This window comes from Talpa occidentalis, unplaced genomic scaffold (assembly GCF_014898055.3).
Source record: "Talpa occidentalis isolate TD23 unplaced genomic scaffold, MPIMG_talOcc4v2.1 talOcc4.5, whole genome shotgun sequence".
NCBI lineage: Eukaryota > Metazoa > Chordata > Mammalia > Eulipotyphla > Talpidae > Talpa > Talpa occidentalis.
Genome location: NW_023604861.1, coordinates 106,098,901 through 106,125,356, shown reverse-complemented (window position 1 = coordinate 106,125,356; position 26,456 = coordinate 106,098,901). Strand labels below are relative to the sequence as shown.

General features: G+C 37.1%; 1 long non-coding RNA gene and 1 pseudogene across 1 annotated transcript in view; both read left to right on the top strand.

The window, feature by feature from the left end:
* Positions 1 to 18,645, top strand: part of LOC119259300 (uncharacterized) — a 79,972-nt gene extending 61,327 nt beyond the window's left edge. The window contains exon 4 of the long non-coding RNA XR_005128423.2: positions 18,441 to 18,645. This is a non-coding gene — a long non-coding RNA (uncharacterized LOC119259300). The remainder of the gene's footprint in view (positions 1 to 18,440) is intronic.
* Positions 7,560 to 8,117, top strand: LOC119258635 (WW domain-binding protein 2-like; annotated as a pseudogene).
* Positions 18,646 to 26,456: the final 7,811 nt, after the last annotated feature.

Genomic DNA, 26,456 nt, shown 5'->3' with positions numbered 1-26,456 from the left:
TAGCTTATAAAGAACACCTTGCTCACAGAGATGGGTTGCAGACAGCAGAATGCCTGCCTTTAGCCACAGATAGGCACCTAATTTAGGTTGAGCTATGAGATTTGAATAGAGCCAGTCTGGCTATGATACGTAAGCAACCTCAGAAGTTTGGACATGACCACTGCTTTCTTCCTATGTGCAAGAGGAGAGAGCTTTTCTGTAGAAAGAGAGTGACAACCCAGTCCAAAGAAGAAAGCTGCCTGGGTTTGGTGGTTCTTCAGTTTTCACTTCCAGTTGTTTTCTGGGACCTGGTTGAATTCCAGATGTTGGATTCTATTAGATGCCTGTGTCATTTATGATAAATACTCTTTTTTTTTTTTTAAACTTCTGCTAAAGGTAGCACTAGTTGTTTCTGTTACATGTGCCCAAAGTAGCTTAACTAATATGTTATTGTGGTTAGTACAAGAAATAATTTCATACAGGCTGTTGGAAAAAGAGGTACATATATTTATTAGCATAGCCATTTTAGGTGTTATAGTGAAATTTTATTTTAAAATCTTTGTTTGGACAAAAAGTTACAGTATGTAAAAAGAGAATAAATTATGGCCATGTAGATGGCATCTTTAAGCAAACCTGCCCAGTTTTAGTAAGTAAGAATATATTTCTAATTAAAGAGAGTTTTGATATTGTTTTGTTTTGTGGAAGAAAATAATTGAGCTAGTGAGAAGTATTAACTAGTTATTGCTAAATGGCACACAGTGGGGATTGCTGTAATTTACTCAATCTTGTCAGGAAAAACTAAAATACTTAAAATAAGGAAAGCAAGAAAATAAATGTGGTGTTTAATGGTGGTTTTTCTTGTTATGGAATTATATAAAATGGCAATTCTTACTAAGCCAAGAATATAATTTATTATATGTTATAAGCAAATAGGTGACCTTTGTCTCTTCATTCATTAACATAAGTTATATTTGTCCATAGAGCATAAGGATTGTTAAGATGTAGAGTCACATGGAATTTCAGAAATTGGAAATCAGTGAAATTCTAAATTGAGATTCCATTGAGCTATATTTGCCATTGCTAACTTCTAGAATCCCGACACTAAATGCTTAACATCAAAATCTACCCAATGACAGTAATAAGAGGGATAAGGTATTCATATAACCGTAGTTTTACTTCTTCCTTTCCGATATGGATGCCCCTTACTGCTTACTTCTTGCTCAGATATCCTGGTTAGAGCCTCTAGCACAATGTCGAATAAAGGTAGCGAGAGCAGACATCCTTGCTTGTCCCTAAAATTCAGGTAAAGTTTTTAGTCTTTCACCATTAAGTATGTCAGCTGTGGGGTTTTTTGTAGGTACCTTTTTTAAGGATGAGAAATTTTCTTCTAGTCCTAGTTTATTGAATATTTTTTTTTACCATGTAAGTGATGTTGGATTAATCAAGTAAAAATAGTTTTTAAAAGTAACTTTATATTTTCATTTAGATATCACTTAAAATTAAAGTTTTGTTTATAGAGTAACTAGAGTCATAAAGAAGTGTTTTGTTATATTAGTGGATACTTTGATATTTCTTACCCAACCCCTATTTTCCCAAGAATTTACATAAACATCTCTCATTGTTCAAAAAAGCAAAACATGGAGTTAATGGAAGGATAGATGTGTTGCCATATATTTAGACACAAAATAAGGATGACCAGTTGATAAATATGATAGTACAGATATATGTGTGTGTGCATTCTCCAATAGGAGATACAGATGATCTATCTGTCTCTTTATCTAATCTGTTATCTATCATCTAAACAAGTTTGTTATAAGGAATTGGCTCACATGATTGTAGAGAGATTGGATGAGACCTACCCACATTATATAGGGTGAACTGTTTTACGCAAAGCCCATCAATTTACATCTTTTTTTTTTTAATATTAAATTTTATTTTTATATTCCCCCATACAATTGCAAACGCCCCATTCTGACCCCAATCCTTCCCCTCCCGCCCCCCCACCCCCAAAAAGTGTCTCTGGTTCATAGTTTTTTTGTTGATTTTGATTTTCACTTTCTTATATTCATTTTCCTGGTCCCTTATTTAAGTTTTCTAGATTCCTGCTATGAGTGAGACCATCCGGTATTTTTCTTTTTCTTTTTGGCTTATTTCGCTGAGCATGATCCCTTCCAGTGCCATCCATGTTGCTGCAAATTGCATGTGTTTATCTTTTTTGAATGCTGAGTAATATTCCATGGTATATATGTACCACATCTTCTTGATCCAGTCATCTATTTTTGGGCATTTGGGTTGTTTCCAAAGCTTAGCTATTGTAAACAGTGCTGCTATAAACATAGGAGTGCAGGTGCTCTTTGGAATTGATGTTTCTGTGTCCTTTGGGTAAATACCTAGGAGTGGAATTGCTGGATCATATGGAAGCTCTATGTTTAGTAGGTCCAGAAATCTCCACACAGCTCTCCATAGTGGTTGGACCAGTTTGCACTCCCACCAACAGTGCACAAGAGTTCCTTTTTCTCCACATCCTCGCCAACATTTGTTGTTGCTAGTTTTTTTAATATGTGCCATTCTCACTGGTGTGAGATGGTATCTCATGGTAGTTTTGATTTACATCTTAATCTTATTAAACAGTGTGCTCACAGAAACATCCACAGTATTGCTGACCAAATATCTGGGAACCATGACCCAGTCTAGTTGACACATAAATTAATCATCACAAAAACCTATTCTTCCCTATTGGTCCCAGAGACTGAATAACTTTAGGAAATTGCATTATTAATTTGCCTAAAAGGTAGTCCTGGATATAGCTTGCTGTGCACAATAAAAGTTCAGTTGACACTGTGTGCTTGACAGACTAATTAGATTATGAATAAAGTTAATAATGAGGGTGGTAAAAGTAATTCCTAATAATAAAATGACATATCTACCTTTACAAGTTTCCTTTTTTCTTATACTTTTTATACATCTAAAGGTTTTAAAATGTCATTTGTGTTGACATTTCTCCTTTAATTAACATTTATATTTTGTGAGTTCTTTGTGGCATATTTGAGTTTTGCATTTTAAAAAGTGTTTTGATTCTTAGATTTAAAATTGCTTCTTAAACATTCAGTAGGGCCCTCAAATGAAAATGTTCCCATCTGGAAATTATACATTGGAACACAGTTAAGATCTTATTTCTTCACACAAAGTCTGCTTTTTTTTTAATATTTAAAATATTAAACCTGTTATGGTACTTATGTAAGTGCAAGGAAAGGGTTCTAGAAGAAGATATACCAAAGTGATGCAACTTGTTATAGTAAAATTTAAAAATATAACTTAATGGACAGAAACTTTATATTGTTTTAAATGCTTACACAATAAATGATAGATAGCCCTCACTTTCCATTCAATTCAGCAATTATTTTTTGAGTAACTACCAGGGAAGATATAAATTCCCAATTTCTTCAATATCATCAATGGTTTAGAAAAAGATAAAAACCTGTGCCAACAAACTATACTTTTAGTTGTAGATCTGCAATATTGATCTTATAATGAATTCCCTTCCTTTTAAAAAGTATATTTTAAATGATTTGCAGTTTGTGTTTCTGAACTGCTGAAGTTTTATAGTTCTTACAGTCACCCATGAAAAACTTTCAGGGTAAAACAAGCCAGTTTCTTAGTGGTGACATTTTTTAATTCATAGTTTGAAAAATCATGCCATAAAGTATAACTCTAAAGTAAATTTGTGTACCTATGCCCAGCATATATAAAGTCAAATTGTCCTTAAAGTCTTACTTGGGAAGAGAACATTCAGTTGAATTCAAGATCTTGGACTTTTGACTTTCAACCCTTCATTTTTTAAGGAACATTCTTTCTGAAGGGTAGTTCCATGTGAGACCCACACAGCCATAATCTAGGCATCCTTATGAGAAAACTGTGACAGCAGAATTCTAGTATTTTTGTCCACTGTGGTATGTGTGGGTAGACTTGAATTTTGCATTTATTAAGTATCCCCACTCTCTGCCATGTGATTGTTGGGCATTGGGCAGAGAGAAAAATGGTCTGCCTGGAGTCTACATTCCAAATGGGGCATAATGAGTAAGTTATAAAGTATGTTACACAGGGATATATTTGATGAAAAAATCATAGCAGAATAAAGAGAATCAGGATTTCTGTGGTAAGGGATTGAATTTAAATAGAATGGTCAGGGAAGACTGGACTGAAATGATTGGTGTTTTCTGGGTAAAAGTTAGTGAGATGAGAAGAAAGTCACGTGGCTATCTGAGGAAAGAGAAAACCAGGCAGAAGGAAAAATCCAGGTGGCTTCCTGAAGGTGGAAGTGTGCGAGGTGAGTTCAAGGGATGGTGTGGAGGTTATTGGGTCTGAAGCAGAGCAAATGAACTGAGGGGTAGACATGTCAGAAATAGACCTGGGGAGAGATAGTGACTGTCATACAATTTAGCTTTCACTCTGGGAGAGAGAGCTGTTGCAAAGTTTTAATCAGCAAAGCAGTGTGATCTGCTTTAATATGATCAATTTAAAATTAAAACCTAAATGGCTGCAGGGTTAAAAACAACTGGGGTAATGGTCAAGTTGTAATGAGGTAGATTAGCTACAATGGTATTGCAACAGTTCAGGCAAGAAATGCCTGTGGTATAAATCAACACCTACATATAATACATTATGTTCAGAACCAAAAATCTAGTTTTCATCTTTCACATACAATTGACCCCTTTTACCTGATTCTCCTTTTATTTGGTAACTTCCTCCTTTTATTCTGGTAACCCTTGCTTGTTCTTATAGTTTAAGTGTTTTGTTTGTTCATTTGTTTCAATATCCTTCCACATATGAGTAAAATCATATGGTATTTGTCTCTTGCCATCTGATTTATTTTTCTTAGCACCGTACCCTCTAGTTCCATGCATGTTGTTGCAAATGGCAGGATTTCATCTATTTTTAATAGTTGAGTAGTATTCCATTGTGTGCATATACCACATTTTCTTTGAGTCCATATTTTCTTTGAGTCCACATTTTCTTTGAGCCCATATCAACTGTTCATGGGCACCTAGGTTATTTCTAACTCTTATCTATTAGGAGTAATGTTGCAATGAATATGGTGGAGGGGGGAGTGCATATATCTCTTTGAATTAGTGTTTTTTTTTTTTTTTATTCTTTGGCTGACTACTCAAATAGGGTAACTGGAGTGTATGGGATTTCTATTTTTTAATTTTTTGAGGAATCTCAAAGCTGTTTTCCATAATGGCTCACCAATTTACATTCCTAACAATAGATTTTGAGGGTTCCCTTTTATTCATGTCCTCCAATACTTGCTGCTTTTTCTCTTTTGGATATTACCCACTCACAAGTATGAGGTGACATTTCATTGGTTTTTGGACTTACATTTCCCCAATAAAGACGATGAACATTTTTACATGTGTAATTAGTTTGGGCCAAACTGGAAGACAGAAACCATATAGTAATTTGAACAAGGAAAGTTTAATATAATGAGTTGTTAACTCTACAGGGAGTTGGATAGTGAGAAGTTAAAGAAGTCTCTAAAGGATATAGGAAAATCAAGTATCAGGAACAACCATTACCCTAAGGTTAAGAAAGAGCTCTGAGAGGTACCAAGGCTGAGATTTTTGGAGAGAGTATGGTTGTAGATCTTTGGACAACAGAAATTATTGGAGTTCACCTGTGGAGGGTTCTGGAACTTTTATTTTTTAACACACACTTCTCCAACAGATTTATTATTTAACTTTTTTTTTGAAAAGGATGGATTTTGAGGAGAAAACACATGGGTAGAGAGGTGTAAAATAGAATATAAATCCAATTAACCCAATTAGCTATTTTGCTAACCCATCTGATACATTAGTATAAAGAACAACCTGTATATAAAAAAATCAATAAAAGTTCAAAGATGGAGTTATTTCCTTAGGCAAGGGGGAATATTTCAGTCTCTGGTATTGGGAACTGAGCTGCTGTAACTATTTTCTTGATGGATTATGGGGTTTTTAACAGACTATTCTTTTAACCAGACTTGAACAGAAGAATGTCTACCTGACCGTGGGTAGGGGGAGATAAAGTGTTTGGTTTCACAAGTCAAACAATAGCCAAACTTCCTCCTCACAATGCAGTGCCAACTTGTCAAATTCCTTATTATGTGAAGCAATATCCTTCTCCTTTTCCCATTAAATTTTATTTTATTAACTTGTCAGTCATTTACATAACTATGTAATTTTGTGGTTTCATTTTCACATCTCCATATGTGCACATGCTTCACTTATATTCCACTAAAATTCACATGTCAATGTTCTAGCTCCTTCTCTCCTCCCTCACATATTATTCCATCTGATAACCAGTATATTTTCACAGAGCCTAAGAATTATTTTTGCTGTGTTTTCCAGTTTCCTCCTCCCTCCCTCCTTTCCTTCTTTCTTTCTATTCTACAAATAAATGAAACCATCTAGTATTTGTCTTTCAATTTCTAACTCATTTCACTGAGCATTATCACCTCAAGATCCATCCATTTTATCCAAAGGTACTATTTCATATTTTTAAATAGCTGTATATATTCCAATGAGTTTATAGTTAGCAATTTCTTTATTCACCTGTCTGTTGTTGGTTCCACTACTTGACCATTGTGAATAATGCTGCTATGAAATAGGAGTGTGTAAATCTTTTTGTGTTAAAGTTTTCATATTCTTTGGGTAGATACTTAGAAGTGGTATAGCTGGGTCACATGGTATTTCCATTTTTAAAAAATCTATCTATTTATTTGTCCATTCATTCATTCATTCATTCATTCATTCATTCATTCATTCATTCATTCATTCATTCATTTATACAAGCACTGGGTACAGTCAGAAGCACGGGAGGGTGAGAGAATTCACCAGAGCCAGAGTGGGGAACAGAACAGGCAGACTGACGAAGAAAGACACTGCTGAGGGGAGCAGCGGGTGAGACAGGAGAGGTCTGCGCGCCATGTGGGACCCTCGCCGGCGGCCGGGGATCGAACCCGCGCTGCAGAGGCTGCGGGCAACTTCGCAGCCCAGCGCTCAACTGCTGCGCCACCAGGGGAGTTCCTGGTATTTCCATTTTTAAAAAAGAATTTCCATACTATTTCCATAGAGGCTTCATCAAATTACATTCCCACAAGCAGCGGATGAATGTTCCTTATTTTCCCACATCCTCACCAACATTTCAAAGTGGGATACACAAAAATCAGTCGCATTTCTATATGTAAACAATTAGAAGAAAGGGCGATTAAAAAGACAATCTCATTTACAATCACACCCAAAAGGTGAAATACCTGGGAGTTAAAGATCTATACGTTGAAACCTGTAAGTCACTGAAGGGGAATGAAAGAAGACGCAAAGAAAAGACAGGTGAGTGAGTGACCCAGGAGCATGGAGCAGCTTCACAGGTGGACCCAGGGATCCTGCCCCGCCCTGCCTGCCTGCCCACTGCCCCTGGTGAATGAGCCTCCTGGCACCTGGAGGGAGCAGCTTTCTGGCAGCACCCGTGCTGTAATACCAGATCCCATGAGGCCCCAGCTGCCATGCTCACTGCCAAACGAACACCAAGAATAGAGGGTGGAGGGCTTTTCCGGGAGACCATGTCGCTCTACAAGAATGCCTCCGAGCGGTAGTGGAGTGACCCTCAGCAACACTTAGAGCTTCCTACGGTCCAATGACCGCGTGGAACTTACTTCTAAGGACATGAAGAATGTGCCAAGGCATTTAAAGGGACAAAGAAAGGCACCATCTACCTTACCCCTTACTGGGTCATCGTTCTGTCCAAGGAGCAGGACGCCGAGCAGTCCTCCACGATGCCGTTTTATCAGAAGAAGGACTGTGAGGTCAAGCAGCCTGTGTTTGGCGCAAACTATAATACATTACGGCCACAGTGAAGGTTGAAGCAGGAGATAGCTGGAAAAGCTCTTGGGACCTACAAGTTGGCATTTACACAGGGCTGCCATCCAGTTTGGATAGCGGATGCTACAGGTGGCATGTCAAGATTTCTCTCTAGGACTCCCCTTGAGGGACAGGGCCATGGGCCTTGGGCCCATGGAGCTTCAGATCAGAACCCCTGATGTTCCCTTCACTCCTGCAGCTGAAGCTGGTGCGTGAACACTGAAGCTGGAAGCAAAACATTTTCAAAGTGCAGTGTGTGTCTGGCGCCCTCTACTGTCAATGCTTAACATCATGCAAAAAAAAAAAAAAAAAAAAAAAAAAGAGTCCAGGTTCACTTTCACCCAGCTGGCAAGAAAGTGTGAATTTGGAACGGAAATGCAATCAATAACTGGCACAATGTGGAACAAATTTATAGGTTAGAGTAGTTTTTATAATATTTTCACAGTGCACAGGAAACAAATTTATACGGCACACATTTTAGGCAAATAACGGCATTTCAATGACTAGCCAATGTTTTCTTTACGTTTGTATATGTCAGCAACTCAACAAACATGCAATTTCCTGACACTGCTTAGACTCCAATTTATTTGCACAAACAAAATTTAGGAAAGCAAAACATTGCTTTTTCTGGAAGTGTGTTAATTTTCTCTATTCTGTGTTAGTAGTATAATGACCACAAAGATTATATGCAATTAAAAATGTGTGAAATAAACACTACATTAACTTTACTATTTTAACTAATTTAAGTATGCAATTAAATGACATTCAGTACATTTGCAGTGTTGTGTAATCATTACCACTATTCATTTGCAGAACTTTTTCATTATCTGAGACAGAAAGTATTTACTCATTAAAAAAAAAAAACAACAAAATCTCTTTACGCCTGTATCCCTATGTTTATTGAAGCACTATTTACAATAGGTAAAACCTGGAGACAACCCAAATGCCCAAAAATAGATGACTGGATCAAGAAGATGTGGTATATATACACAATGGAATATTATTCAGCATTCAAAAAAGATAAACTCATGCCATTCACATCAACATGGATCGAGCTATAAGGAATTATGCTCAGTGAAATAAGCAGAAGGAAAAAGAAAAATATCAGATTGTTTCACTTACAGCAGGAATATAAGGGAACCAAATAAGACATCAGTGTAAAAAAATAACAACACTACAAAACACAACAAAGCAAAAACAGACAATTATAAATCAGAGACATACTGCAGGGGAGGAGGAGGGAGAGGGATCAGAGGGAGGGAGGGTGGAGCACAGGGGACTGAGGCGATGGTGCACAGATGCATGGGGAAGGAAATTCCATGGGGACTATACCTGAGGCAGTGGGGGAAAGCAAATATTGTTTCAAAATGAACAATGATGTAAAAAATTAAAAATTAAAAAAAAACCTAAAAAATCACTCTCTATTACCCTTTCTTCCCATTAGCCTCTATTGTATTTTCTATCTCTATGAATTTGACTATTTTAGATAGCCCATATAAGTGGAATTGTAATCTTTGATCATTTTTGCCTGACAATGAATTAGCTTAGTGTTTTCTGCTTTCACCCATGGTATAATGTGTATCAGAATCTCATTCCTTATAATGGTTGGATAATATTCCATTGTATATATAAACCACATTTCATTTATTCATTCCTTTGTTCATAGATGGTTGGCTCTTTTCCCCCCACCTTTTGGTATTTGGTAGACAAATCTCTTATTTAGTCACTGCTTTCAATCTTTTGACTAAATACCTAGGAGTAGAATTGATGGATTGCATGGTAATTTTATGATTAAATTTTTGAGGAACTGTCAAACTGGTCTCCATGAGAGGTATAACATTTTACAGCCACCAGTAATACATGAAAGTTCCAATTTCCCCATATCCTCTGTAGCATTTGCTATTTTCTGGTGTGTGTGTGTGTGTGTGTGTGTGTGTGTGTGAGAGAGAGAGAGAGAGCGAGAGAGAGAGAAAGAGAGAGATTTGTCATCCTTATCATATCGTAATTGGTATCTCATTGAGTTTTGGTTTGTATTTCCCTAATGACGTATGTATATAATATCTATTCAGGTATTTATTGGCCATTTGTTTATTTTCTTTGAAGAGCTGTTTAAGGTCATTGCCTGTTTTTTAAGTCTTTTTGTTGTTGAGTTTTAGGAGATCCTTAAATATTCTGGATAGTAATCTTTATTAGGTGATTTGCAATATTTCCCCCCATTCTGTGTGTTGTCTTTGCACTCTTTTGGTGTATCTTTTGAAGCACAAAGTTTTTAGTTTTGATGAGGTCCAATTTTAATCATACAAAGTTTGGTTTTGAAGTCAGGATTAATTGGTTTCAAAATCTGGCATTCCTTCTTATCACTGTGGCTAACAAAACAAACTCATACTCAACTTCCGGAAAGAGACCACTCCTCCCTAACTCAGGGTTGTTGTGAAGATGAAATGAAATAGTGCATGACCAGTGCCTGCATTTGGGGATTGTGTGTGCTGTTATATTGGGTTGATTTTGATGAGCATCACTGTGCAACAACCACAGGTAGTTAGCCACCGGGAGCCAGAAGAGGGCAATGATGAGCTTTCTAAGCAGAACTGCTTCAAATTAATAAAACCTAGAAGAAGAGGAGTAGACTGCATATTGTAAGGCTAGAATTCAAAGGGCAAGTTTTGAAAAATTCCTGAGCTGAAACAAGGAGAAAAGACAGTCTGAAACTGAAACGTAACATCAGAGACATGAGATGAGAAAAATTATGTATCAGCAAGTTTATCTGGCTAGAGGTGTATTGGAGATATGCTTGGAAGAAAAAAATCTCTTTTGAAAAAAATCTCTGCTTCTCATGAGAATATCCATTTTTACATTCTTAGAATCAATCCTGGTTGAATCTTTGGCAACTGTAACGACTCTTACTGTGTTATCTTTTGAGGATCCCTTATGTGGTGGACAGGGATCTAGGTTAGCTTGGCGTGGGCTGTGGAAGAATCCAGAGACTAAGAGGCTAGAAATAAGGCAGAGTTTATTGAGAGTACTTTCCAAGGAGAAATGGGCAGAAGTCAGTAGCTGTCTGCAAGTCGGCAACTATCTACAAAGTGACGGGAGTGGGAATGTGGCTTTAATGCTATAGTGTCCTTTGTCTGTGGTTTCTTTTATACACTTAACAATCACTGGGTTAGCAGGTGCTGGTGACATCCTGTTTTCTGCAGGTGGCTAGGGAGTTGATGGAGCTTATTGGAACTGTTGTGGCACAAGAAATAATGCCAATGGGTTGGGAGCTAATGAGGTGCCAGCCCAAGACCCAGTTTAATTTAGCTTATCATTCCCCAATTCCAACCCACACCCTTGAAAAGAATCTTGTGAACAAATCCATTTAATTTTAGAGTGCACTCTCATTCTTTTTGGGATCCTGATAGATGCAGGAAGGAATGCTATTACTTATAGCATTGATACCTAAGAATGATGTAATAAAGTTGTATAAAGTTGATTTGAAATTTTAAAAGACATTATTGAGAAAGTTAAAATGACCTAAACAAATGGAGGGATATGTTTATAAACCAGATGATGGAATATTGATATCAATTTTTCAAAATGGATTATATAGATTTGGTGCAATCCTAAATCAAAATCCCAGCAGTTAGGAGTGTGTGTGTGTGTGTATACACTGATGAGTTCATTATAAAATTTACATTGAAATAGATCTGACCAAGTTTAAATGATTCTCAGCTTCAATTTTCAGCAAGAAATGTAAATTTAATTCACGAAGGCTATTAAATATCCAATGGTATTACAAAAATTAAAAAGATAGACATTAGAAAGCATTTGTAAAGACGTGGAGCAACTGGAATTTTTATATACTCCTTGTTAGAAAACTGGCAAAATTTGATATATCTGAACTGTATACACATAATCCATATTCAGCAATCCCAATCTTAGGACTGTAACCAATAAGAATGCACACACATAGTCATCAAAAGTACCACCTATATTTATGCAAAATAGGCAGGGATATAAGAAGAACATGAATGCATTAAAACACACAGAAGAAGGAGACAAATGGAATCTTTTAATACTTACCAAGACAACTTATTTTTCTCAGAAGAATATATGTGTACTTATTTTATTATCTTTAGGTTACATGACTAAACAACTGCTCTCCTCTTGATTTATTACAAAGATACAAATACATTCTCAGTTTAAGTATTATTGGTTGAATGCTGTAATGAATTGTTACATCTTCCAACCTTGAATTTACTTAAATATACTAGGGGAGGCAGGGAAGATCTGTGTGCGCGTGTGTGTTAGTGTGTGTGTGAAATATTATTTGGTCTATTTTGTTCCTTTTCTCTGAAAATACAGCAAACATTAGAAATTAATACAAAGGTGGTAAGAAATTTATGTTTCATGGCAAAGCCATGTTTAAATCATTTAACAGAGCTATCAATTCCTTCTCTCTATAGCATCTGTGGAGAAAGGGCCACCTAGGGGCCGCTGTAGTTGTGGAAGGATATGTCTACTTCCAGGGTATAGGAGGGAGCAGGAAGTAAATATTCTGATCTTTCTTTTCTGTCTTCTGACCTTTGCCACTTATTGTCCAGAAATAACTGGAAACACTCCAGTAAGGGAGTGCCAGTGATGTCTTCTGTGTGGGGTAGCCTTCTAGGGCATAGAACAAGACAGAAAAAATTGGAGAATTTTCTAGAAAGGCGATGTGTAAATGGAGAATAACTAGCAATATATTGGGAAAAGAAAATCAATATAACATATTCTGAGTTTAAATTTTAGAGTTTCATTGAATGATAATTTTCATTAGTGAAAATGAAATTTTTGCAATTTGTTAAAGGTATATAATGTTAGTCTCTGACCAAGGAAAATCTTTATTGCTTCATGACTATCACTAACACTGGGAAAACTTATTCTCATAGCTATAAACTTACCAAATCACCACCCCTGAAAATATTGAAAAATATTAGGGTAGGCATTTTCAACCATTTTCATTCTGATAAGTTTCCTGGAATAGAGGGGTAAAGATAGATGTATCAAGGGAATTTTAATTATTTAGTTTAATTAATCATCTCTACATTTTAATTATTTCTTTTTCTACCTCCTTAAATTCATGCTACTGGAAATCATATTCCTGGAAGTGTCTAGTTTTCTTCTGTAATCAAATTTTGATTGAGAGGCATTTTTTTATAAGGAAAGATGAAGTGTTGCCATGTATAGAAAAATAGGAGTTCAAGGGAATTATATGTAGTAAAGTAGGTCAAAATGACAAAGACAAATATTGAGGAATAAATACTATGATTCTATCTTTCCTCTGACCTTTGTCATTTATTGGCTGAAACCAATTGGAAGAAGACCAGCAAGGGATCCCCAGTGACACACAGGAGATGATTCAAAAAAGAAAAACTATCAGACACTAGTCAATGAAGTGAGGCTAAGAGGGAGTGTGAGGGAGAGAGGGTCAAAGAAATATACAAGATGGTAGTGTGAAAAAAAATTTCAGATATTCAACATGATAGATATTTTACTTTGTGTGCACATGTTCTCAGGAAGCTGTTGCAAAACAGGATTCTTTAGTAAAAGAAAGTTAAAGCAAAATACAGGAGGCTGGTTTACAAGAAAAAGGTAAGCCAATACAAGAAAGAGGTAGAGAGATTCCCAATCTAAGTAAGGGAGGCCCTAGGATAAAATCTGTGCCACAAGAGAAGAGGAAATGACCTGAGCAGATTAGAAAAGGTCAGATGACTTGTAGGGAGACACCCTCAAGAAAATGACGCTGAATGACTACATTTTGTCTTTGTACAAAGAGAAAATGCAATAGGTTGAAGTTTTTGGTGAAACTATCACCCTCAACATTTCTAAATACATAGAAATCAAACAAATAAAATATGAGACAATTATTAATTCTAGGAATGATAAAATGTATGGGAAGGAAAAAGTAATCATGGATGCAGTTAGTGTTTCTTAAGCCTTAGTAGAGGATGCAGACACTCAATAAATAGAGGTATATATTGGGAGAGAAATTTATATAGGCTGGGATTATAATTTTTTTCTTTTTATATAAACATTGCATATTACTTTAGAATTTGGGGAAAATATAGAGACATACAGGGGACCTAAAAAAATAACCCGTAATTCTGCCATGGAACACCTACTATTAACTATTTTGTGTGTGAAGTTTCAGTGTTTTTTATCCCAATATACTTATAACTATATAAATACAGTTATAAGTTATATAGTTATGTTTTATAGTTATAAGTTATAACTATGTTATATAGTTATAAGTTATATAGTTATAACTATATATCTTATCCATACTGATAATAATTTGATATGAAATTGATATCAATTTGAAAATCTTTTAACTTGTCACATGTTATCTAGATCTTAACTGATAAAATACGTGATTTTTAATGATTTCTGTGTTCCATTGCTTTTTAGTTACAATTTACTAACCAGTTCTCTATTTTAAAAAATAATAAAAACATTGTAATAAGCCCCTTGATATTAGAAGAAATTTAATGAGTTTATAATACTTTAAAGCATAATTTCTCAGTTAAAAGTAAAGGTATATTATTAGTTTTTAAAGACATCTATTTTAGATTTAAAAGAAACATCATCAGTTTTTTCTCTGCATGCATTCATCACAGATACTTTTGTATGCATAGGGTATGTAATGTGTCAGAAGGTTTGAAAGTCTGACGGATTAGTCTGGACAGATCATTTTCTTTTTCTGACAGAAGGTTTGGCTTCTCAGTCTAGTTTCTCTGCTTCATTGAACGGGAGTGCCAGTTATGTTTGATTTCATCCATTTTGAAATTTCAAATGCTCACAGGCTGTAAGGCAGAGTGACAAAGGCCATCAATCAACACAAATCAGTGCTCAGTCCACCCACTGGTCTGGCCCTGGTTGGTGAGATCTCGGAATGTTAATCTTCTGGGGAGTTCTGACTTTCAGTGATTTTAAAAAACATGAAACATATATATGTAAATTGAATTTTTGGAACTTTCCTCCTAGCCATGTTACTCACTACTTAGCAGGTCAATATCATTCTTGAAAGTATTGGTTTTCAATGGATAGAACAATTTCTGTGTGCCTGCTGGTATACTCCTGCTGACAGTATTGAAAGAAGGTCCCACAATTAATTTTGTTGTTATTCTTTTAAAATTGTTGTCTTTGAGCATCTGAAGACAGATCTAGAGCATCAGCATTAAAATTGTGGCCAAAAAAAGAATCTTCAGCTCAAACTTAGTTTAGCCAGTATTAGAAGAATCTTTAATTTTTGTCTGGAACCATTGAAAAGGAAAAAAATTCCTTCATTGAATGCACTACTATCATTCCTTCTGGGAAAAAATGTCTTTAGTGAGGGGTATAAGGGGGATAGATGATCATGTAAGTGCATTATTGAGTTTTATAGATGCTTCCTCCAAGCTCTCTGAGAGAAGGGCTTTTATCATGACTGACTTCCTTTTCTACAATGAGTAGCTTTGGAACAGAGTATCTCTCTCTCTCTCTCTCTCTCTCTCTCTCTCTCTCTCTCTCTCCTGCCCCCTCTTTCTCTTCCCCCTCTGGATCCCTGTTTCTTTCTTCTCTCTTGTCTTCTCTTCTCATCCCTTCACTTTCCCTCTCCCTCTCTGTTTTCCCCTCTCTCTTCATTTCTCACTTCTTCCTTTCCTTCCTTTTCTCTGTTCTTATAGAAAGTCTGGAATATATATAAAGCCATAAAGATGGAAATTGTGAAAATCATCCATGATTCCATTTCACAGAAAGAATAGTTACTGTTTGGAGTAAAAGTAAATGTGGGCATGTGTGTATGCACATGCCATTCATGCAAAAGCACATACATTTGTTTGTAATATATAATTCACCAGAATGGCCAGCACTAACTTATGGTGATTTGAGAAGAGTTAAGCAGGTTAGATTATTTTTAACTAATTTAAGATATAGTCAATGGGAAATGCTAGTACCAATTATGGTTGATTCAGCTTCTGAAAATATATTAATAACATAGAATGACAGGCTCTCTTCCATTTTTTTTTAAATGAGTTTTTTTTTTAAGATTTATTTATTTATACAAGCACTGGGTACAGTCAGAAGTGTGGCGGGGTGTGTGTGTGAGAGAATTCACCAGAGCCAGAATGGGGATCAGAACAGGCAGACTGACAAAATACACTGCTGAGGGGTGCAGCAGGCACAGCAGGAAAGGTATGTGCGCCATGTGCGACCCTCGCCGGTGGCCAGGGATCGAACTGGCGCTGCAGAGGCTACGGGCAGCTTCGCAGCCCAGCGCTCAACCACTGCGCCACTAGGGAGGCCCTCTCTTCCATTTTTGAGAATAGTTTTAAGGAGGTATATGGGTAGGTTCTCAAAACTTCTTTCACAAAGGATTGTTTGATCGCTTTACTTCTCTGTCCACTTCCCCTTACCCTACAGTGGGCAGGGAGTGCTAGTGTGGCTGTGGAAAAAAACTCCAGTGTCCACTGGGAATCCCAGAAACTTAAGTGTTTGGATGATTAATATGTGTTTAAGAGTAAAAATTCATTCAGACTTCATTTGGATAATTTAAAATGCCTTTAGACACAAAGATAGCACTGAAATGTCCCCAAGGAGAATCTGTGAGGATGGGGCTACTCCATTAATAAACAGTGCTTCTTACATAAAAAAGCTCTGGTAACACAATCTCCTGCCCTCCTCAACAGGGCACTGAGCCTGCTAGATAGGCTAAGTGAGATGGAGGCTTGGCCCTGCTCTCTGTGCTGTCCTGTGCTATCCATAGAAAGACAAAAGAAAAAGAGGTTGTACACATGGAACCATCACAGATTAAAATGTGGTGGTTACAATATTACTTTTTTTTTAAAGATTTATTTATTTATGCATACAAGAGCAGGGGCACAGGTCAGAGATGTGGGCAGCAGAACAAGCAGACTGACTGAAATACACAGCTGAGGGGAGCAGTGGGCGAGACAGGAGAGGTCGCCTCACCATGTGTTTTCTCCCTGGCCGGCTGGGGATTGAACTTGTGCTGCAGAGGCTGCGGATTGCTTCATAGTGCAGTGCTTAACCCCTTGAGCCATCAGGGAGGCCTACAATTTTACTTTGGGTTCACTGCAATTTTTTTTTTTTTACTTGTAAATATGAGTGGGAAAATAACCATGGTGCCAGAACTTGAAGCAAAATTCCAGAGCTGCTATTCTTTTATCTCAGCAGATGGCACTGTTTTGAAAGAATAGGTTTTGATTGAGTTGGTTTTGGAAAAATGAAAAAGAGTAGGACTTCTTTGAATAAAGAGGATTTCCTGGTAATAAATCCCAAAGCTTTGTTATCAAAGATGCAGAGTATAGTAGCCAAGGAATGTTTACAAGTTTTTCTAGAAATATAATGTGAGCCATATATGTACTTTTAAACTTTCTAGTAGCAACATTGAAAAACGTAAAATAATTAGTGAAATTAATTTTAATAAAATATTGTATTTAATTGAATACATCAAATATATTAAAATTACAACATGTAATAAATGTATGTTATTAGTGAATTTATTTTGCATTAAATGAGCAATGTTTCAATTTTTTATTTTTGTTTTTATTTATTTTTTTATTTTTAAAGATTTACTTATTTATACAAGAACAGGGGTACAGGCCAGATGTGCGGGAGGGTGAGAGTATTCACCAGAGACAGAGCAGGGAGCACAACAGGCAGACTGACTGAAATACACTGCTGAGGGGAGCAGCGGGCAAGAGACAGGAGAGGTCTGCTGCGCCTTGTGGGTATTTCCCCTGCTGGCGGGGATCGAACAGGCATTGCAGAGGACAGCTTCACAGTGCTGCTGCGCTCAATTGCCTGCGCCACCAATGAGGCCCCAATGTTTCAATTTTTTAATAGCTAGTATTAATGGTTCTTTTTAAAAAGATTTATTTATTTATGTATACAAGAACTGGGGTGTAGGCCAGAGGTGTGGGGGGTGGTGAGGGGATTCACCAGAGACAGAGTGGGGATCAGGACAGGCGGATCTACTGAAATACACTGCTGAGGGGAGCAGTGGGTGAGACAGGAGAGGTCTGCTGCACCATGTGGGTTATATCCTTGGCTGGGATCAAACTTATGTTGTAGTGGCTGACAGTGCCTTGACGGCACTGCATCTTTTGAAGCCCTGGGCCACCCATCAGAGAGGCCCTATTAATGGTTATTCCTCCCCTTCTTTCTTCCAGAGAGAAGGGTGATTTTCTGGATAAATTGACCTCAAATGATGTTTGCTTACTTTTTTAAGGCTAAATTGTAGTGCTCTGTGTCAAAGGAGTGTTCTTTGTCCATGTGAAAGATATCTATATGCCTATATATACCAATATAATTTTTCCCTCTGCAAGAGAATTATAATGACATCCACTAAATAAATCCACTAAATAAATATCTACTGAATTCATGCTATGAACTAGCAGATAAGAGCCATCCTTGAATCGCTAAAGAAGACCAATATTAAGTCAAATGTTTGAATAGACACAGTATCGTGCCCTTTTTTCCACCCATAGCAATTTTTTGGTTCATCTGATAAACACTGACCAAGTTCCTCATTTCTTCCAGGAAGTCTGACAGGTGCTGAGACAGTACAAATGAATCGCTGCTTAGAAGATCACAGTTTGGAGGGGAAGTGGACAAGTAAAGAGAGAATTACATAGGATGGCATAGATGTTATGATGAAAATACGCTCTGTGTGTCATGAGAGTAAATGATAATGGCCTAAATTTGTATTTGCGATGCTTCTCGTGGAGGAGTAGTGGAGGGAAGCTTCTTGAAGCCATCTTGATGTCTGAGTTGAATCGCAAAAGGATGTGTAGAGCTGACAGAGGTGGAAGACAGTTTGTTCATGGGTGAGGCTGCCCAAGGCAGGGGACCAGCATATGAATGTGTTCAGAGGCATGAGTGTAGTGTTGTTTGGGAACAATAAGTATTTGAGTACTTCCGGTGGAAGGACTGAGGGAAGGGTATAGAATGACAGGAGATGCACAACACTCAGATCATTTGCTTTATGTTATAGATGAAGAAACTGATGGCCCATTTGCTTTATGTTATAGATGAAGAAACTGATGTATAGGAAGGTAAGCAGGTACTAATCACCTCTCTGATTTTGTTCTCTCATGTGGTAAGTAAATATTCCAGATACAGGTCTAAGGCTGTCGAATATAGGCATTTCTTCAGCACTAATTTTAGTGGGAATATAACCCCAATGACTTTGATGTAAGTTTATAGTCTCAGAGATTATATAGGACATGTGTGAGGAAAAGACTAAAGAAAATAAAAGCTGGAGCAGAAATCCTTATTCCAAGAGAAATGATCCACAAAGATTGCTGGAGCCTATGTCATGGAGTGTTTTGCCTGTGTTTTCTTCTATATACTTTGTACATTCAAGTCTTTTATCTATTTTAATTAGTTTTTGTGTATGGTGTGAGATAGAAGTCTAGTTTCATTCTTTTGCCTGTGGCACCCTAGTTTTCCAAAGACATTTTATTGAGGAGGCTTTCCTTATTCCAGTGTACATTTTGGCTCTTTTGTCATAGATTGACTGTCTATATATGTGTGAGTTCATTTGTGATCTCAATTCTATCTCGTTGGTTTATATGTCTGTCTTTGTTCCAGCACCATATTGTTGTGATTATTACAGCTGTGCAGTGTAGTTTGAAGTCTGGAATTGTGATACTGCCATTCCTCCTCTTTTTTTGTCATGACTGTTTGGCAGTCATGGATCTTTCATGGATCCATATGAATTTCAGTGGGGTTTGTTCTATTTCTTTGAATGATGACATTGGAAATTTGGTGGGGATTGCACTGAATTGTATTGCTTTGGGTAATATGGCCATTCTGACAATGCTAATTTTACCAATCCATGATCAGGCAATATAATTTCTTTGTGTTTTCTATTTAATGATGAGTTATAGTTTTCTTTGTATAGGTTCTTCACGTCCTTTGTTAAGTTTTCTCCTAGGTATTTCATGTTTTTTGCATACAATTATAAGAGGGATTGTTTTCTTGGTTTCTTCCTTTTCTAGCTCATTGTTTGCATATAGGAAGTCAACTGACTTTTCTGTTTGGTTTTGTAAACTTCTACTTTGCTGAACTTGACACTGCCCAACCTGGGTCCATTGTTGTTGTTCAGCAGATGGTGGGGCTACCAGCCTACCCTGGTGATATGGTTGTTGGTGTGGCATTCAGCCTGTTGCAAATCTGCCTGGCATGAGGGCTTTGGCAGCCTGACCCATGGACATTGGGAGCCTGGTGTGAAATTGTAATGTGCTTTTGAGGCACGGAGGTCTGATGGGCTTTTAAAGTGTAGAGCTGGCACTGCATGTCACATGGGTAGGTAAAGTTCACAATGGGGTTGCCCACAGGCGCTAGTAGATTGGGGGAAAGTACTACAATGGTGCCCAACAGTGCTGGTATTAGCAAGGTTATGGAAGGCTGCCAAGATGGTGCCTACAGTGTTTTTGACTCAGAGATCATCTCTAAAGTTTTCTGTCTCTCAGCCAGGTGCTGAAGACGGCAAGTGAGATTTCACCTATGATTTGGGCACTTGTTATTATGCTGGGTCCCTGGGGCAAATGAGTCCTCTATTTAGGCCATCTAAGAACAGGTTCTCTGTTCCCTAGAGTTCTTTGATTCTTCTGGTCGTATTTCTCACTGTCCCTCAATTCTAGACATCCAGCTATAGTTATCTGACTTTCAGGTTTTCTTCCATGTAACTTATTTCATATATAGCTGTAGATTTGTGTCCTGTGAGAGAAGATAAATTCAGGTTTTTCCTATACCATTTTCTTGAACTAGAACTTTCAGTAGTGTTATTTTTGTATTTAATATATTTAATGTTTATACTTGCTGACCATTTCCTATGTACATTTTTCTTCCATACACACTCTAAAGATCTAAAAATAATTGTATTTCTAATAAAATGGATTTTTTTATATTGGGGGTAGAAAGTGAGAATGTTCCATTTTTAATATTAATTTTTGTATTTTTTACATCATTGTTCACTTTTAAACAATATTTTCTTCCCCCCATCCCCTCAGCTGTAGTCCCCATAGAGTTTCCTTCACTAATGCACCCATACACCATCACATCAGTCTTCTGTGCTCCTCCCTCCCTCCTTCTGGTCCCTCTCCCTCCTCCTCCCCTGCAGTATGTCTCTGATTTATAATTGTCTGTTTTTGCTTTGTTGTGTTTTGTATGGTTACTATATTTTTACACTGATGTCTTATTTGGTTCCCTTATATCCCTGCTATAAGGGAAACCATCTGATATTTTTCTTTTTCCTTCTGGCTTATTTCACTGAGCATAATTCCTTCTAGCTCCATCCATGTTGATGCAAATGGCATGAGTTTATCTTTTTTGATTGCTGAATAATATTCCGTTGTGTATATATACACCACATCTTCTTGATCCAGTCATCTATTTTCGGGTATTTGGGTTGTTTCCAGGTTTTACCTATTGTAAATAGTGGTGCAGTAAACATAGGGGTACAGGTGTTCTTTTGAATCAATGTTTTTGTGTCCTTTGGGTAGATCCCTAGGAGTGGAATTGCTGGGTCATATGGTAGCTCCATTTTTAGTAGACTGAGGAATCTCCAGACAGCTTTCCATAGTGGTTGGACCAGTTTGCACTCCCACCAGCAATGTAGGAGAGTTCCTTTTTCACCACATACTCGCCAACATTTGTTGTTGCTTGTTTTTTTGATATGTGCCACAATGTTTTATATCTTTAAAACCTTTCTGACTTTTAACAAAGTCTCTGCCCCCTTAAGATACAAAATGACATTCTTGGTTTTTCTTAAATTTATGGTTTCTTTTTTCTTGTTCTCTTTAATTGCTGAGTAGAAGGAAAAACATTAAGAGAGACATATCCCCTCTGCCCTTTCCAATTAAAAGAAAACATTTCCCTTAAACACTAAAAGCCAGAAACTGAGTGTGATTTTTCTTGCTGTTGAAGTTTGCACATTTAATCTACCAAGTTGTTGAATTATTGATGCTGTATTTCTTTTTTCTTAATTTTGTAACACTTCCTGTAAACTCAGCTTCACTGTGAGCTTCATCTTGATTTCATGTTTTATTTTAACTCATGACAACCATTAATAATTTAAAGTCTGAAGTTACATGTTATCAATCTACTTTGGAGATTTTTAAGGCAACATTGATTGAAATGAAATTCTCTCTGCTTTCCTAGATGTTTATTATGGAAAGATACTGCAGCACAATTTGTCTGAAGCATAAGTACTTGGCCATACATCAACATGGTTAACCAGTATGCGCATATGTTAATAGAGTTTTTTTAACCTCTTGGCTTTAATAAGTTTATTATGATAAATATGACTGCAAGGGCAGGAAGGACACAGGACAGGTTTTCTATGACTCTATGCAGACAGGGTAAAGGAGGAGAGAGTCCTAGAGCCCTCGGTGGCTTTTGCAGGCTTTTATTGGGATTACCAGGTTCACGGCAGGCAGGGGTGCTGGGGGACGGGGAGGCTGGCAGGCCTCCCAGCCCCCAGCAAGTCTTCACTCTGGGCTCTCTGGCCTTCTCTCACGTTCTCTCTGTGTTCTCATGGCTCTGTTTATCTCTCGGCTTTTCTGCTCCTGCTGGCGTCTCCGTGAGGCTGCCTTTAAAAGCCCAGTCTTAGCCCAGGTGAATCCCATCTACATATGCCCACACCCTATTCCAGGTGCCCGGATCAGGCATGCATTCAGGACCACAGAGGTCCATCATCTATCCTAATGGCGGGAGGGCAGAAAAGCCTGATACTTTTTACCTTACCCTACAATGACCAAAAGTATTAGTGAGAAGGCTGCTTGGGAGACTTCCATTGCAATTCTACAGTGCCAAGATGTATACTCTCTTTAATGTAAAAGAAATTGTTTTAAGGGAATTGTGTGCATAATCTCTCAAGAGGTGGGAATGGCTGACAGAAATAATTGAACAGCTGCATCTTTTCCAACAGTTGAGTGATGATGGGTAATGGAGGTGGGGAATTGGGAGTATTTTTTTCTTTACTATAGTAGATCACAGAAAAAATATTTTTCTTTTATTTTGGAAAGGAAATTAAAGTTGTTAAATTTGGTGTAGCTCAACCTGACAGTTTTGTAAGTAAACAACTTAAATTATTAAGATTTCCTTTGTTGAATTTATAGATTCAAAGGAGCAACCAGTAATTCCTTTCTTTTCTTAACATCTACACAAGTGGCTTCTATGTAGTTTTGAAATAATAAGAGAATCAAAAGTGTCTATGATTGTTTTCTAATTGAGGTTGTGCCACTGGAAAGTTCTAATTCTAGAAAGCTTACAGAATCAGGGAAGCTATGTGTGTGTGTGTAAGCCTGCCGGGCATATACACAAATGAATTTATACCAATGAGAACTGACTACAAGACCAATAAGAACTGACTATTCTTCAAAAATGATTTTAAAAATTTTTAACATTAAAAATTTTTAACGTCAGCAAGTATATCAACAAGTATAAGGCTCAGAAAAAAGAAGAAAATACCTTTGTATGTATTTTGTATAGGTTCTAGTCAGTTAAGGCCCCTCCCCAATATTGTGAAACATAAGAATTTTGTTGAGGTACTCACGGAAGGGGGTAACCATCACTAGGGAATATTAATAGGGTAACACGTGGGCCTCTATTCACCACCATGTTTCTGAACCATTGCACAATGCTGGGCACAGAGTAGACACTGAATACATTATATCCTTTTTTTTGGGTCATGTGTAAACAACTTCAAGAAATTTTAAACTGTATGCTATGACTTGATTTAGATTGATAATGATTTACGCACTGGTACCAAATTTGCACTGCGAGTATTTCCTCCAGGCTGATTCCCTGAGCCTTTTACCATATAACTATTCTCTTGAACTTTCTATATTTCATTTTTTTTACATATAAACTCTTTATAAACCTGAACCATGCTTCCTGAATTTCCTGAAACAGGCAGAAAGTCAAACTGCCATTTTGCTCTCTCAGGAAAAGCCAACTCAGCATTATCTTGGATTAATTCTTACTTGAGTTCTATAGGTTCTTACTCACATGTGAGTGAATTTAGGAGCCATCTCATTAAAGTGACAAGAACTGGAACTGACTACTTCAGAATGAAATAACATTGGAATTTTGCTTTGTTTTATTTCTAGCTCCTCATCAAGATAATATCATGAAAAAAAAAAAAAAAACAACTCTGCTTGACTTTCCCATACCACATGCAAAGATGAATTAATCAGGAGAAATCATCTTGAGTTGTCCCTCTCCTGGTTCTTTAGTCCACTCATTCCTGGACTCTGCTGATCTTTCATTAGCATTGATGAGCTCAAGATGGAAAGGTTCTTCTCTCTTTGTTCCAGAGAGAATCATGTCACAGGCAGCTCACACTTTTAATCATCACTAATAGCTATTTTGGCACAATTTCAGAATAGGCTCAGTTAGGGGCAGAGGAAATATTTTGCATTAACTAGATTATTTTAAGTTTTTAGCCCTGCGATGTTGCTTCAGGACAAAATGGGTGGTGCCAGGAAAGAGTTGGTTTACTTAGTGTCAGCAAGGAACATCCTGTGATGTCAAGTCATGTTGAGCTGCATTTAATACTTATGGAATATTGTGCTTGGGGGTATTTCTTTCTGGCAGTTAAAGTGGTAATTGTGATGTGTTTGTCATGTGGCAAGTATGATGGTCTGCTGCAAGTTGAGCCTTTCAAGAATGTGTGTGTATTTGTGAGAGAGAGAGAGAGAAGGAGGGAGAAGCATAAAACCTTACTTTAGTCACTCAATAAATGACAGCTAATATCTTTCAGATTAGGACACATTCTAAAATATTCCAGATTCTTCCGGGGCTGCTCCAGTTTCAAAATAGACTCATCTTTCTTTCTTTTTTTAAGTGTTAATGAATTAATTTATTTTTAATTGAGATAACATTAGAACACCACCACCAGGTGTCCCCACCAGCAAAATCACCCATAGACTCCCACCATAGTCCACTGTGCTTCCTTCCCTTTTTTCTCTTTTTCTCCCTGACAAAATCATTGGTGAATGTTGTCTTGGACTTCTATTACAAAATATAACAGTCTGGTTGGCTCAAGTAATAGAAATTTATTTTCTCATATTTACTTATGGAGGCTACAAAGTCCAAGATCAAGGTTCTGGCAAGGTTTGCCTCCTGATGAGGGCTCTCTTCTTTCTGTGTCCTTACATGATGGCAGTCCTATCAGATTACAGCTTTACCCTTGTGGCCTCATTTAACTTTAATTAACTGCTAAAGCTTCCTGTAGTCAAACTATAGTCATACTGGGTTTAGAGCTTCAGCATATGAATTTTTGGGGGAACATGATTCAGTCCGTAACAAGGTCAAATTCTCCTGGGAAAGGACACCCTTGAGGGCTGTTGGTCAGCCCGGAGTCACATGAATCTTTGGTTCTGGCTTCTGGGGTGTCATCATCTGAGTCACTGTTTTCTTTGACCCACCAGGAAGGGAGAGGAAAAGAAATATTGGGATCTTGAGAGCTTAATATAAAATTACATTTATATACATACATATAATATATGAATTTGTGTTTTTAATCATTTTTTATCCTCTGAAGAATGGGGCTGTTGAGCATGAGAAAATAATTTTTGAAGGGTTGGAGAGAGTGACACTTATAGGCATTTCACATGTTTGGATTTGGAAAATTAGACATATTAAAGCTGATTTTTGCCCTGCATTTGATACCTGGAAAAGGAAGAGCCTCCACCAGTTGGGTGTTAGCTTCATGTTATCTTCCTTTCATCAATCCCTCACTCCTATACCTTTCTCATCTCACTTTGCCTTCAAATCGGGCTGCAAAGTCTCTTATCCTGACTCTCCTCTTGTCCCCCCCGATCACCTTGATGATTTCATGTGCCCTCCAAAAGACTTGAGCCTTCTGTAGGCTTAAGGTTTTTTGTTTTTTTTTTTTTTTCCATTTGGGAAAAATGGTAGCTTCTGACTTGGTCAGAAATATTTCATCTTGTTCCATCAGAAGTAACCCAGGCTCTAACCCACTCATGGTCAGACCAACCCAAAACTCTGCTGGATGCTTGAGAACAACTGAGAATAAAAAACATAAAAACAGCACCTATCTGGTAAAATTGGGCATTATAAGAGTCAACATATTACCTTTTTGTGATCCTAATGAATATTATTTTCTCTCTATGTGATTTGAATACCAATGATTCAACAGTTAAAGATATGGTTCAAAGTAGATTTTTTGGTGATGTGGTTCTTTAATTAATGATCTCAGCTGTTATCAGTGTCAGATGTGCTAAAATGTTGACTTGCTTTTTTGTTTTAACAAATCTTTAATATTCTTCCACTCAGAGTGAATGCAGTATTCCCCACCCTAGTTTCAGAATTTCCCTTCTCTTTGAAGTAGGGCAAATCTCTATGTCTCAGTTTCCTCATCTGGACATCATTACAGCACCTTCTTAACTGGGTTACTGTTTGAATGAAGTGATAGGTAGAGTGACTTAAAGTTGAGCTTTGCATTTCCTTCAATTTAAATTTTATTTCCTGAAATTGGTGTTGAAATTCTTAGATGTTTTGGAAAGAGATGTAGCAAGGGTT